The sequence below is a fragment of the Chiloscyllium plagiosum genome, unplaced genomic scaffold, assembly GCF_037043375.1.
Source record: "Chiloscyllium plagiosum isolate Xiang-an unplaced genomic scaffold, Cpla_swu_hap1 HiC_scaffold_5, whole genome shotgun sequence".
Lineage (NCBI taxonomy): Eukaryota > Metazoa > Chordata > Chondrichthyes > Orectolobiformes > Hemiscylliidae > Chiloscyllium > Chiloscyllium plagiosum.
In genome coordinates this window covers 67022019-67034384 of record NW_028270143.1, presented here as the reverse complement: position 1 = coordinate 67034384, position 12366 = coordinate 67022019, and the positions used below count along the sequence as shown (strand labels likewise).

The window sequence follows — 12366 nt, the reverse complement described above, 5'->3', positions numbered from 1 at the left end:
TTTCTAACACCCTGCAGACGACAGATGTGAGACTTACTGGTCTGTAATTGCTGGGGATTTCCCTATTTCCTTTCTTGAAGAGAGGAATTACATTTGCCTCTCTCCAGTCCTCAGGTACGACTCCAGTGGAGAGCGAGGATGAAAAGATCTTCGCAAGTGGCGAAGCAATTGCATTTCTCATTTCCCAAAGCAGCCGAGGACAAATCTGGTCCGGGCCTGGCTGCTTGTCAATCTTAATTTTCAGCACATCAGCTTCCTCTATCTCTATCCATTTCAGCATGCACACCTGCTCTTCAAAGGTTTCATTCACTACAAAGTTTTTTTCTTTCGTAAAGACAGAAGCAAAAAACTCATTTAGGGCTTCCCCTACCTCCTCAGACTCCACACACAAATTCCCTATGCTATCCCTGATTGGGCCTACTCTTTCTTTGACCATTCTCTTATTCCTCACATAAGTGTAAAATGCCTTTGTGTTCTCCATAATTCGTTCTGCCAAGCCTTTCTCATGCCCCCTCCTGGCTCTCCTCAGACCATTTTTAAGCTCCTTCCTTGCCTGCCTGTAATCCTGTAGAGCTGAGCTTGACCCTAGCTTCCTCCACCTTACGTAAGCTACCTTTTTCCTTTTGACGAGAAGCTCCACCGCTCTCATCATCCAAGATTCCTTTATCTTACCACTTCTTGCCTGTCTCAGAGGGACATATTTATTCATCACTTCCAACAACTTTTCCTTAAACAGTCTCAACTCTGCTTTTCTCTCTTTCTGCAGATGCTGCCAGATCATCCAAGTTTCTCTAGCACTTTCAGTTGTGATTCATATTTCCAGTATCCATAGTTCTTTGTTTTTAGGTTCACATTGTGCAATGTTAAGATAATTAGCATAAATATCATTCAGTTAGCAGCAACAGGAAAAGAGTCAACTGGTCATGACTTACAGTGATTGCACATCTCTTGTAGAAGGGGCTGCAGGTGAGGTTATCATCCAAACCAGAAGCAGCTTGATAAATGCTCAAAGTTGTCATTAACAATGACAGGATCTCAAATACAAACCATATGCCTGATTTCTACTACTCCCACCACAATTTTCGGAAGGGTCTGCAAGGACATGGGCCAAATGGTGGCAAATGGGACTCAGTATGGACGGATTGGACTGAAGAGTCTCTTTCCATGCTGTGCAACTCTATGATGCTGTTAGTACTTCCCTTCCAAATGTTGGAACAATTGAACCCAACAGCGATCTTAGCCTTGATGAGACTAAGAAGAGGAAGAAGATCAACAAAGCAAAACCTGAGACATGAAGCTGAGGGAGCTGCAACTATGGGCAAGCAAGTAGCACGTGAAGAGGGGAACCAACGTTTGCAGCACGGAGGAGCAATCTACAGAAAATAGATGTACAGATTGCATTCCAGCTACATCCAAATGACTAAAGGACAATGCAGGTGACATCTTTGCATGACTAGAGGCACTGTCACCTACATCTGCCACTCATACCCGCAGCTCTGCAGCTGCTCAGCTTGGGAGAAGGTGGCATTAAAATTGCACTGGCTCCTTTCAAAGCTTGACAATGGACTATGTGACATCTCCCAATTGCAGGCCTCAATACATTCATGTGTTTATCAATGCCCTTTACAAGAAAGAAATTGAGTTTGGCCAGTTCTCCCTGGATACAGCCAAGGTAGGATTTTCAGCTATTACTGGATTTCCATAGGTTCAAAACCAAGCGCATGTGACACTCAATGCTCCATGGCATCATCCAGCCAGATTCCTCAACAGAAGGGGTTTTCACTTTCTCAACGTCCAATTTATTTGGGACGACAGGCAACAATTTCTGTAGGTCTGAAACTGTTATCCAGCAAATTGTCACTACCCTTACATTTGACACAACGCCCCCACTCTCGAATGTTTGCTCTCCCATATCATCTCCAGAGCTGGCTCATAGGTTATAAGAGGTAATCTCAGTAAGCATGATTATAGATCCCAGTGTGAACAAATGTTGAACATCACCACAGTGTTGCCTGTACATCCAATCGGGATGTCATTGAACTGATGATTGTACAAAATTGGCTAATTGAAAGGTTATTGGGTGTAGTTTAAGAGCTGGAGATTATGGAGATTATTGAAGCTTGTGTGTGCATTTGATATTCCTGGGAAACGCTCAATCCCGAAAACAGGTTTTGTGGTGCCTTCCCTTGCCCATGCAAGCCTCTGGTGAGAAGCCATGTGATGTATAGTTTCTTTGAAGAAAGGTGAGAGAAAGCTGGAGGTGTGTGAGCTGTTACATGTTGTAGCTCCCTTTCTGTTTGACATGTGTTACCTGGTACAAGTAGTACAATGTCAGTAAGTGGATTGAAGTGACAAACTGTCTACAGTCTGCAAACGTTGGTTCCCCTCTTCACGTGAGGCTTGTGGTGGAGATGCCTGTCTGCCAATCTTATAGAAATAGTCCTGTCCAGTAGCAATCTTACAATGCTAACTCAGACTCATGGGGTTTGAGGCATTGAGTTGACACTGGCACTTATCCTGATGGTATGCAAGAGATAATTTATTCATTTGCAGCACCACATCTAGTCATTTCTATAATCATTATGGTCACTGACCATTGCAGCCACAACTATCCAGGCCATCTTAGTAACTTGGCGCTACATCCTATTCCCACCCCTTGGAGAGGATATGTCCCTTTTTTTGTGAACTTCCACCTGCACCTTCTCTAGGAAGGTGTCACTGAGCTATGGTGCTGACTTTGAACAGATCTGTGACATGTCAATGGGTGGATGGGGGTGGTTAGCAACGATTGATTAATGTTTTTCAGTTACAGAGCGCAAGGTGCTCTCCAAGTCATTTTTAAATAGGTTCTAGAAGTTGCATCTCAGAAAGGTCTGAGTGAGGGAACAGAACTTCCCACTTATCTACCAGCAGAATCTGGCCAATTGCTTATGCATGAAAGTGCTCGAAATAAAGTAATCACTCAAAACAAAATTCATGTGGAAGTCCTTCCCACTTTTCCAACTTGCTCCACTCTCAGCCTCAGAAAAAAAACTTCCACTCACTCCTTTTCCCACACTCTACCGTGTCCAAAGAAAGGATAATTATTAGATTGCTGTGTAGTATTGAAATCACTGTGTGTCATCTATTAGTCATCACAGTGCCAAAAATACCTTTGGTTCCTTTCATCGGTACACCTGTGATTACTTCACATATGTTAAACAATTAATTCAGGGGCAAAGAACTTAGAGAGATAATGAATAAAAAGCCACTACCATTGCAGGAAGAGTTGGGTAGGTTAATGAATCCAATAGAACTTTATCCAACGTTCAAAAATGTGTTGCTGGAAAAGCGCAGCAGGTCAAGCAGCATCGAAGGAGCAGGAGAATCGACGTTTCGGGCATAAGCCCTTCTTCAGGAATGCGCTCTTAGATTAGATTAGATTACTCACAGTGTGGAAACTGGCCCTTCAGCCCAACAAGTCAACACCGCCCCGCCGAAGCGCAACCCACCCATACCCCTACATTTCCCCTTTTACCTAACACTACAGGCAATTTAGCATGGCCAATTCACCTGACCTGCACATCTTTGGACTGTGGGAGGAAACCCACGCAGACACGGGGAGAATGTGCAAACTCCACACAGTCAGTCGCCTGAGGCGGGAATTGAACCCAGGTCTCTGGCGCTGTGAGGCAGCAGTGCTAACCACTGTGCCACCGTACCGCCAACAACACATTTTTCAGCTCTGATCTAAATCATCTGCAGTCCTCACTTTATCCAACTTCGCCCTGTCCTGATGAAACAAAAATCGCAGAAGGTTAGAATACAAATATGGGAAAATATGCTCTCCCAGACTTTTGGGAAAATAGTCTTGAGTCTATTTCATAAACTGGAAGTATAATCCATATTGTTCACTATTATTGGAGTAATCCTTCCTTACAGTGCAGTGAGAGTGAGTCAGAGCATGAGGCATATCTTTCTGTTCCGAATAGCATCCTTCAGATCTGACCAATTTAAATCATAACTTTGGTTTTTAAAAATCCTGCTAAATCACATAATTTGTCATTGACTAATGAGAAAGAATTCTGATAGTTAATCTTAATAATACTGTTGTAGTCTTAAGTATTGAGAGTACAATGTGGTATGTGATGGGAAGATTGAGACTGCTACATAAATGGTGATCTCTATTACAAGTATTGGGGAAAGTATCTTTCTTTTCAATTACTATTAACAGTGGCAGCATTGTGCCTTGTTTGATGATGGCTTGTGCTACAATGTTAATTGTTGATTTTAATTAACAGATGAATAATTGTACTGACTGTGTGTTAAACATTGCTTGATGTGGCTTAGGAACTCCACTCTTTATAGCTGTCTCTGCTGCATTCGATGTAGAGGAAGCTAACGGGCTGAGAAAGTGCATGATTCACTGCTTTCTGTTTTTTTTTGTTTTCTCTGCGCCCTTTTCCTGGGTCAGCTGACCTTCTCGTTTCTGTTTACTTCTTCACCAGCTCCTTCCAAACAGTCAGCTCCAGAAGTCAAAATCATCAGCATTTTCTTCCCTATTGTCTGTGTCACTATCTGCCTCCTTCATATCTATCTCTCAGATGTCCTTGTAGCCAAAATAAGGACATCTAGGAATCATGCCCAGTGTCAAATTCATTGCACTGCAAATGTTTGAACATATGGCTACAAATGAATGGGTAAATGGTCACCCATGTCTGTCAAGATTTGATTTTACCATCAGCATGAGGAAGACAAATTACATAGTCCATAATGATGACACATCATCATCTATCTTGAAATAGAAATAGGTTTATTGTCTTGTGTACTGAAGTTCAGACGTACAGGAGTACAGTGAAAAGTTTACAATCTGGCCCCTCATGGCGCCATCTTAAGTACAAAGTACCTAGGTCCAGATCTTAGATACAAAATCAAGAAATAAAGAAAAATTGTTACATTACCTTAGAGTGATTCATATTATAAGTTAGAAAATAAAAAATAAAGTTAAAAGGGTAAGCATTGCAGTCAGATAAACAGATTACAGATGAACATTATAGTGTAGTAGATTAGTATTTTTATGGACAGTGTGATGCTGTAAATTGATAGCATTTCATGAATAAGCTCCATAATCATCAGCAATTTGTCACTAGTGCAGAAATCACAACGTCTGTAGAAAAAGCTGCAATTGTTATGTCCAAGCTGAATAAATGTATTGGGAATTGCAGCAACTTGACTGAGATTACCAACCTGTAAATCTACAAAGTCTGCATAATTGGCATGTTCCCCTGGAGACCTGCAAAACATAAACTGCCATGCGGAAAGACTAAATAGTTTCCAACTTTGCTGTCTAAGATGTGTCCTCAACATCACTTGGCAGGACATGGTTGCCAGCTTAAAGATGCTGGAATCTACCTATGCCATATGCTTGTTGTTGAGCTTATATTGGCTAGTCACATTAATCAAAATGGCCATAGATTTAACAAAACCACTAATATTGGCAATAGTTTATCCACCGACAGAAAATAATGAAGGGGCAATTTACAGATTCCCATCCCAGCATTAACACATTGTGCAGGGGCAGAATATTTTCACAGAATTTCACACCATTCAGTCCATATTTTTCATTGATTAAAATAGCACCAAAGTTTCCAGTTAGCGCTCCCAGTGGCTAAATCATTACAACAGTAGCTCAACATTCTAAGATTACCAATTAAAAGGTCTAAGTATCAGTGATCATTCTAATAATGTGCTTCCCTTTGTGTACAATTGATGAGTTATTATTGACTTTGTAAACTGAGCAGATCTTTACATGTGGTCTGTTAAAACATTACGTTCACCAATAATTAACTTTCAATCTTGTGGAATCAATAGTACATTGTGAATAAAAAGTGGAAATCCAAATATCATGCTGCAACTTTGCAATTCTATGATGATTCATTTCAGATTTAGAGCAGTTTAAATCCTTCAAAAATATTATTTATGTTTTAAAGGATTTTAATTTCATATGTGTACCTTGAACACAATGCTCAAAACATAAAGGAGCTGCATACAGATTTGCACCTGAAAGTCTGCAAAAAGACTTTGGAAACTTCAATCATGAAGTAACCAATTAGAGGAAAGTCAACCCCAGTCTTCAGTAAGTAGAATTGACAGAGTCTTAGCAGAGCTGCTCATCCAAGCATAGTCTGATTCTCGCATCTGCTGCTGAAGCTATCAGTAGCAAATGTCAAAAAAAAGCCTGTATTTGGAGCAGGAAGAAGCAATTGCGTAAGTAAGAAAGAAAAGTAAGTAAGTCAGCGAGTGATCTCCTCACTCCTCCATCCCTTCAGTCATTTGCTGGAAGGATGGAGGATGGGAGACTTGCTGGGAAATCTCTTGCTGGGTGGAGGACAAGGCTGGGAAGCCTTTTGACAAGGGGCAACTGTTGGAATTACCACATGCTGGGTCTGGCAGGGACCATCTGCCAGGGAGAAGAAATATGCTCTGAGGGAGAAAATCACAGTAGAAGGTGGTTCCCAATGAGGATGTTGAGGAAGAAGAAGTCCACAAGGTGGGTGGGAAGTAGGGAGGCTGTAAGGTTGTTGAGAGGGAAGCTAAAAGGGGCAAAGAGTGAGACTGAAAGATGGGGGAAAGAGATCTGCTCCAAGAATGAGGTTGCAAGGGATGAAACTTGCTGCTAAGGAGAGAGAGCAACTTTGAACCTGTTGATAAAGGAATTCTCAATTAACTACGAGCCAAAAAAGTTGAAATCATTTGAAATAAGCTGATTTCAAATTTTTCATTTACAAGTAATTAATTCCTTGTAAATGAATGTGGAATCTCCAGCTTAAGACGACATGTATCCAGGAGTTACTTAATGTGAAAAAATGTCATGATTGCTATTGTAATGAACCATTGTTTCAATTGTTGCATTTAAATCTGAGGTGCAATAAAAAGGATAACTACCTGGTTAAAGTTTTCCATCTTTGTGCATGTGTAGTGGAAATATGACCCCACCAGTGTGTGCGAGATGTACTTAGGGTGATGACTTTGTTGTGTATAGAAATGTATATCTCTTAATTTTAAAAAATATTTTATTGCTAACTTAAGTCTGTTGTGTCAATTTAAGTATTGTGTTGTCTTGGAAATTGATTTTTCTTATTGGAAGTTTATTGGAAGATTAATAATTACTAAGAGTATCAATGAAGTTCTTCTAATTCTGAGAGTCCACTTACCCCAAAAATCTTGTAAATGCAGAAAGTATTATTGCTACTTGATTGCAGCACGTACTAATGATTTAGTGAAAATGAGAAAACAGCATATGAAAACGAAAAGGTAAACTTCAAAGATTAATAAGTAGCCCTCAGAAAAATCTCAAGAGGTGCTTTTGAAATTAACATTGTGCCTTATGTGAGTGCATGATGCTCTACAGCCCTGTCTCACACTGATGAATTATAAACTACGGAAGTTTAGTTTATCTATATTACCCATTGTCCTTACTAAACTGTTACATCAGATATTGAAGTGAGCTGCATGCTCTAACAATGTTTCATTATCAGCCTGTGTAAATTGATTCTTTAATATATGTAGCTATGTTGACTTTAAGTTCAATGCTTTGAATGGTGATATTAAATTAGCCAGTTTACTTCCATAATCCATAGTAACACATTGCAATAATGAAATGAGATATTTGGCTCAACTGCTATGAACTGAATTTTCCATTGGCCAGATAATTGCTTCTGAGGTTAGATAGCAGTTGTTCATGGGGACCCTGCAGAATGTCCATTGCTGGAGGCTCCAGAGGAATTACCCAGTACATTGAATATTATGCTGGACCTTTCCTTTACTCTTGAAACCTTGTGGAAGTATCCATTTAATTCTGTTGTGTAAATATTTGCTCGGGAAAATTTAGACCATGAATAGTCTAACTCCAGAGAAGCTATTCAACTGACCCTCAACTTATCACAACTCCGACCCTGACACAACATCCTCCCCTGCTGCCACACCCAACAAATGTCCAAGACCCAACACCCCTGCCCCACCAACAGACTTGACCTTTCTTCACTTGCTACCGGTGTCAACCCTCTTCACCTGCCTTGGGACCTGAAACCCTTTCCTCCATTGTGGACCCACAAAGCCAGAACCAACACCATCACCACCCTGACCCCCTGGACTTCCTGCCAGACCTGATATCTCCAACACACTTTGATTTACCCTAAACACCCCATCATTTACTTGGCCCTCTACCCACTGGCACCCTACACTCCTCATGTCCTCACCTCACACTTACTTTATGTACTTACCATTTCTGAACAGCTATCGAAGTAGCTGTCTGTGATGCTGGACCTTTAAATTTCAATGTACCTGTAAATTTAAAAAAAGGGAGCTGTTTGCCTTCCAGAACTGTTCTACATGATGCGGAACCAAACAGAACAGGTGTACAGCTCTGCATTTCTGAAGGAGCCTTGATCAGAATGTCCTGTCAAAACTGTGGAGCTGTTTTGTTGTGTACGATTGCTACTCATTGGAAAATCCAGCCCAATGTGTCAGCATTTACTGTTCACTCAAGCAAATATTGATAAGTTTTGTTCAATACATACTTATTTTGAGAACACAGAAAAGCTGGAGAAACTCAGCATGTCTGACAATATCTGTAGTGATAGGAACCGAGTTAATGTTTCATATCTGATATGACTGTTCTTCAGAAATATTAACTCTGTTTCTTTCTCCACATTTGCTGCCAGACCTGCTGAGTTTCTCCAACACTTTCTGTGTTTGTTTCAGAGTTTCAGCATTCACAGTATTTTGCTTTTGTATTTAGTTTAACAACCTACTTTAATTGAGTTATAAGCTTTTTCTGTCTCTCAACCCATCCAGATAGGAGTATTGTACTCATTCCTAAACCATTTACAGTTACATATATTACAGTTATTTTCATATATTCTGATTGGAAAACCTTATAGACAAGTTTCCATTTCAAAATTAAATTGTGTATTTTTTTGCTATGTAATTAGCATTTGGAATTCATTAATTAAGATTTTAACAGTTATCCTACTGGACAAAAATGCTGATGATAGAATTTGCTGGAGAATTGTCCAAATTTTTTAAGGGTATCAGTATACAAATACTGATCAGAATGTTCATCGAAGTGAGCAGATGGATTTTCCTTTTAAATAATGCAGTTAGCAAATCAGCTAGCTCTGTCAGCTTCTGTCCCATCATCTGGAAAATTCCAATAATTTATGCTTTGGTGCGTACATTATATTCATTCTGATATAGAAATGGACAAAAGCAGGACCCATAAATCATATATAGCAAAGTGGTGGGATCACTGTTTTAGTTTCATCTGCTCTTATTACATTCTTAAAGAAAGCATTACCTGATCCTGGCACAAACTTCCAAACACATAACAACCCATCATTAAAACCATCTACTTACATTTCTATAACACTGCCCATCTCTATGCTATCTAGGTAGATCCGTATATCTTTCACATATGTTTTTACCTCTGGACTTGACTATTCTATTGCTGTACTAGGCAGGCTCCCATTTTCCACTATCTTAAATATCAAATCATTAAAACTCTCAAGCACATCCGAACTTACACCAAGTCTCATTGGCACATGACTACAGGGTTTGCTGACTTACAAATGCTCCTCATTGCGTATGTCCTGATCTTAAAATTTCCATCCTCATTTTTAAATGCCTCCATTAACTCACTTCTCTAATTCTCTGTAAACTCCTCCAGCCCTACAGCTTTCCAAGACATTGTGATTCCAGTAATTCTGGCTCCTTGTGCAGTTTCAATTTTAATTCTTTTACTGTTAGTGACCATGTCTTCAGTTGTTTGGGCCTTGACTCATTCCCAGAGTTTTTCTGGCTCTCCAACTTTTCCCTCCTCTTATACGACACTCCATGAGCAAAATAAATCTTATATTTGTACAGTTGTTTAATATAAAATCCCAAATACACAAATCCTATAAAGTAAGTGGTTTGGAATGGAACTTTAGTGCTTAAGGCCTGTCTAGTTTAAAACCTGGCCATCAATGAGGGAGCAATTAAAATCAGGGATGTTCAAAAGGCCATAACCAAATGGTCACATATATCAGTAAGTTGTGAAATTAGAGAAGGTTATAAAGATAGGGAGGGACAATGTCATGGATGGATTTGGAAACAAGGACAAAAATGCTAGCATTAATCACTTATTTGACCAAGCAGGTCAACAACCTGAGGAGTACGGGGAACAGGACTTTGTGCAGCTAAGGATACACACACCGAAGAGCCCTTATTATGTAATGGTACTTTGGTACCTCTGGGCCAGGGAAGACGGTTGATGTGTCATCAGCCCAGGAGGTGTGTCATAACATTTCCAAACAGGTTGACTAAAAATACACACAAGCAACAGAGCTTTGCACAATCTCAAATTCATTGATTGTGGGAGAGCAGTCAGGAGTGTATTGGAATAGTTAAATCTAGAGGTAATGAAGGAATGATTGGGTATATAAAAAAAACTCAAAAGAACTGAGGATGCTGGAAATCGGAAATGAAAATAGACATTGCTGGAAAAGCTCAGCAGATGAGGCAGCATCTGTGGAGAGAAATCAGAGTTAATGTTTCAAGTCCAGTGATTCTTCTTCAGAACTAATGGCAGCCAAGAAAAGGCTGGTATTTATGCAGGAGATGGAGATTTGTGGGGGGAAGGGGGGAGGAGTAAATGATAGGTGTAGATAGAGCCCAAAGAGAGATAAACAGTTGAACAGGCAAAGGGGTGGGTAAAGGACAGCCATGCTGCTAATGAGGTCTAATAGTAGTTGACAAGGTACATAAACCCTAAAATTGTTGAGAGTCGAGACCTCCTTTTTCAGCCTTCTGCAGGGATCATTCCCATTGGGACACCCTGGTTCACTCCTCCTTCACTCCCAACATGTCTCCACAGCCACATGGCTCTTTCCCCTACAACTGTAGAAGGTGTAACTCCTGTCTATTTACTTCCTCTTTCCTCACTATCCAAGGATCCAGGCATACCTTTGAGGTGAAGCAGCACTTTACTTGCACTTCACTCAATATAGTGTACTGCATTTGCTGCTCACAATGTAGTCTCTTCTACACTGGGGAAACAAAGCACAGACTGGGTGACTGCTTTGCAGAACATCTATGTTCAGTCTGCAAAAATGACCCTAATCTTCTGATTTCCTGCCACTTCAACACACCACGCTGTTCCCAGGCCAACATCTCAATCTCAGGCTTGTTGAAGTGTACCCATGCAGCTCAGCGCAAGGTGGAAGAACAACACCTTGTTTTCTGGTTGTGAACTCTGGACTCAATAACTTTAGGGCTTGTGGCACCTTCTCCCATGTCCTTACCCTAACACCCACACACCAGGCTTGTTACCACAGGGGCTGCTACCACATACAACCCATTGTCAGTTACTAATAGTTCCCATCAGCATCTATTCATTTACACCCTGACTGACCGTTACTCCTTTGGCTGTCCAACTGTTTTTCTCTCTCTTTAGGCTCTATCCCCACCTATCATTTACTTTCCCCCACTCTTTCACTCCAGCTTTAGCATATATGCCATTGTTTCCGAGCTACCATCAGTTCTGAAGAAGAACCACTGGACCCAAAATGTGAACTCTCATTTCTCTCCATAGGTGCTATCCCATCTGATGAGCTTTTCCAGCAATCTCTGTTTTTGTTTGTGAATGATTGAGTATATTAGCTGCACATGAGCTGAGATGGATAAAGTTGGGAGTTGTTTTGGAGGTGGAAATAAATATCCTTCAGATTGGTGCAGTTACATGGTTAGCTTGGAGCCACAAGACGCCAGGTTTGCGAACAGTCCAGTCGAGCCTCAGTTCCCAGAGAAGTATGGGGTCATCAGCTAAGTTGCAGAGTTTGGAGCAGAGACTGGAGACAATAGCTTTACTCTTCCTAATATTTCATTGGAAAAAAAATGCTGCTCCAGTACTCGATGTCAGATTAGAAGACTCATACATTAGCAATAGCGGAGGAATGAAGAAAGGTAATAAACTTTTCTCTGTTAGGAACATTTTGGTTCCATCCCAGTTCCTTTTTAAAGTGATTTATTTTTTGACCTTTCTTATGTGATGGGACATTTAATATTGTTATATTAATATATGTTTTTGATTGTCTTTTATATACATGTCATGCATCAGCTAGTTTCAAACCAAGAGGATGAAAAACAAATTAAATTGCCATCCTTTGTTCTTTCTGACTGAGAAGCCTTTCTGTGTTTTGCCTCCTCATTTTCTGAAGCAAGTACCGAACCTCTATTCTGTGTAATCTCCTGAAAATAGGTTTGATTCTGATTAATCTTATATCATGGCACTCCACCACATTTAAACAGCCAAATGCTAGAGGTATCTTTTCAATTATGAGTTTAACA

General features: G+C 40.3%; 1 protein-coding gene and 1 long non-coding RNA gene across 12 annotated transcripts in view; one reads left to right on the top strand and one right to left on the bottom strand.

The window, feature by feature from the left end:
- Positions 1 to 12366, top strand: part of LOC122549923 (E3 ubiquitin-protein ligase HECW1-like) — a 464685-nt gene that overhangs the window by 403766 nt on the left and 48553 nt on the right. The window lies entirely within an intron of this gene.
- The window catches only part of LOC148149956 (uncharacterized), a 132141-nt gene that overhangs the window by 94125 nt on the left and 25650 nt on the right, over positions 1 to 12366 (bottom strand). The gene's annotated exons all lie outside the window — the stretch shown is intronic.